At 31.3% G+C, this 2,675-nt stretch overlaps 1 pseudogene; it reads left to right on the top strand.

The window, feature by feature from the left end:
- The first annotated feature begins 362 nt into the window (after positions 1-362).
- Positions 363-2,351, top strand: LOC134602015 (olfactory receptor 11L1-like; annotated as a pseudogene).
- Positions 2,352-2,675: the final 324 nt, after the last annotated feature.

A 2,675-nucleotide genomic window follows, 5' to 3' on the forward strand; every position in this document is an offset into this window, starting at 1 on the left:
CTTGACAGATACAAATTTTCCATACACTTTGGTTCCTAATTTTCTTAGATTTCTTTACATCTTTATTATTTTAAATACTCAAAGAAAATGTGTCTCAACACTGTTATAGTAGTTTTGTATTGGGAATGGCATATTTAAGAATATTGTTAAGCTTCCAGATCCTAGCAAAATGCATTCCACATCCTTTAATCTAATATTTAATTGCACCATTTAGCTTATTGTTTTTGGAGCAGTCTGCTAATAATTAAAAAAGTAAAATAAAGACTTTTTGTTTACTATTAATATTTATGATGGCATTTATGCAATTTATTACCTCCTCTTTATTTATTTTTTACCATTTAAATGTCCAATTAACTCAGCAAATGCAGGTAAGTTTTGTGTTTAACAGCAAAATGCTTTGATAAGAAATAATTCTTAAAATGTCTTATGATATTACCCACATGTTCTGCCATTCTCACCTTCACCTGTCTTTTTTTTTTGACAGATTTTTTTTCCCTAGAAAAGAAAATATATTTTTATTGTAGAAGTTATCATTTTCTAAACAAAATGTTCAAAACAATAAGGTAAACAATAAATAATAGCTGCTAAGTCTTTTTACAAAAGACATTTACAAAAAGACATTTAAAATTTAGTTTTCTATTTAAAGATCTATTCTAATATTTTTTTTAAAAAAGTTTGATATGTTTATCACATTTCTACGTTTATTAAACATCAAAAAAAAAAAAACAGTGATGCACCAAATATTCCTAAAATCAGATAAATAAAATAATATTTACAACGATCACACATTGAATAAACACACAAACACACAAAATAAAATAAACCAAAATCATAACCCAAAACAGCTTAAAATGTAAATGGTAAATACATATAAAGAGCATAAAGTAAAACAACAGCAAACTGATAGTTTGTTATTGCTGTTAATTTATCATCATCATGATAATAGGAGTGCACAGGTATTCCTGCATTGTTAGGACTCAAACCGTGTTTGAACATTTAATGTATTACTCAGGACCTGCCAGGCACTGCTCTCTGCCACTACTGACATTTCCCGAAAGCAGGAAGTTCCTCAGCAGAAACTTTTGTTAGTCAACCCTGCAATGCTGAGTGTGTCATAAAGATTATGTCAGTAAATATTCTAAATGTTATATTAAGTCAAATTCATCAATTCCAGTAGAATGTCATGTCGCAAAGTATTCATTGTATTCAAAGTATTCAAAGTATTATGTGTATTGTTGCTGTTTCAGATATACACATACAATGTCACACTGATATGAAGACACCACACTTCCACACATAGAACACAACAACTTCCACAACAGATGCACATACAACCACATACAGATACACACACACACACGCACTCTGTCTCACATATATATATATATATATATTATTTAAATTGTTTCTCTTTTATCTCCAGGCAAGTCCACAAAAAAATGTATCAACAGTCACACAGATCCTTCTTCTTGGATTCCAGAATCGTCAAAGCTTCAAGATTTTACTATACTCTGTTTTCCTTATGGTCTATTGTTTGACAGTATCTCTAAACATCTTCATCATTACATTGGTGTCATCCAGTAGGTACCTACATTCTCCCATGTATTTATTTCTGACACAGTTGTCTGTTTCAGATATAATCTTGACAACAGACATTGTCCCCAAAATGCTGCAGGTTATCATGGGGAATAGGGCCTCCATATCACTTGTAGGATGCATAACTCAGTTTTATTTCTTTGGAGTGTCAGAGACATCAGAATGTCTCCTTCTCACACTGATGTCTTATGACAGATACCTGGCCATCTGTGACCCATTGCATTATGTTTATCTGATGAACTATGCACGTTGCATTAAATTCATCATCATGTCTTGGGTTATCAGCTTTTCCATTTTATTTGTCCAAACAATGGAAATAAACACATAAAATTTCTGTCGATCAAATATCATTGACCATTTCTTCTGTGATTTTTTTCCCGATTTTAGAGCTTTCTTGCTCTGATATCACTATTGCACAATTAGAAGGTACTTTATTGGCCATTCCTGTGGTTATTTCACCTTTTATCATTATTGTAGTGTCATATCTTTATATTTTCTTAACCATTTTGAAAATGCCTTCCCTTGTATCAAGACAGAAAGCAGTTTCCACATGTGGCTCTCACCTGATAGTTGTATCCATATTCTACAGTACATTGATTGGAATTTATGCCTTCCCAACAAGAACTCAGTCATTTTCTGTCAACAAAGCACTCTCTTTGATGTATACGGTGGTGACTCCATTGCTTAATCCAATGATATATAGTCTAAGGAATAAAGACATTAAAGCAGCATTCAGTAAATGTTCAATAATTTGAGTATATAATATCCAAACACTTACAGAATAAGTAATTTAAGCTTTGGTGTTAAGCCTACAACTTAGATCCAAGACATGTAAATATGTGAGTGCTCTTTCATACATAAGACTGGCTAATCCGGTTTATGAGATATGATCCGTAAATGTACACAAGACTTCGAAAAGAAAAAAAGAAATCTTCCAAAGTAATGTTTAGTCACAAAAAACAACTTCTAAAATAGAAAAAACAAAAACTATGCAGCTCTTAATGTGATATAAAGTATGCATTTTATTTATAATTCTCTATTTAGTGTCTATGACTATAACATCTAGTGGAGTTGCATAG

The sequence above is a fragment of the Pelobates fuscus genome, chromosome 3 (genome assembly GCF_036172605.1).
Source record: "Pelobates fuscus isolate aPelFus1 chromosome 3, aPelFus1.pri, whole genome shotgun sequence".
Taxonomy (NCBI): Eukaryota; Metazoa; Chordata; class Amphibia; order Anura; family Pelobatidae; genus Pelobates; species Pelobates fuscus.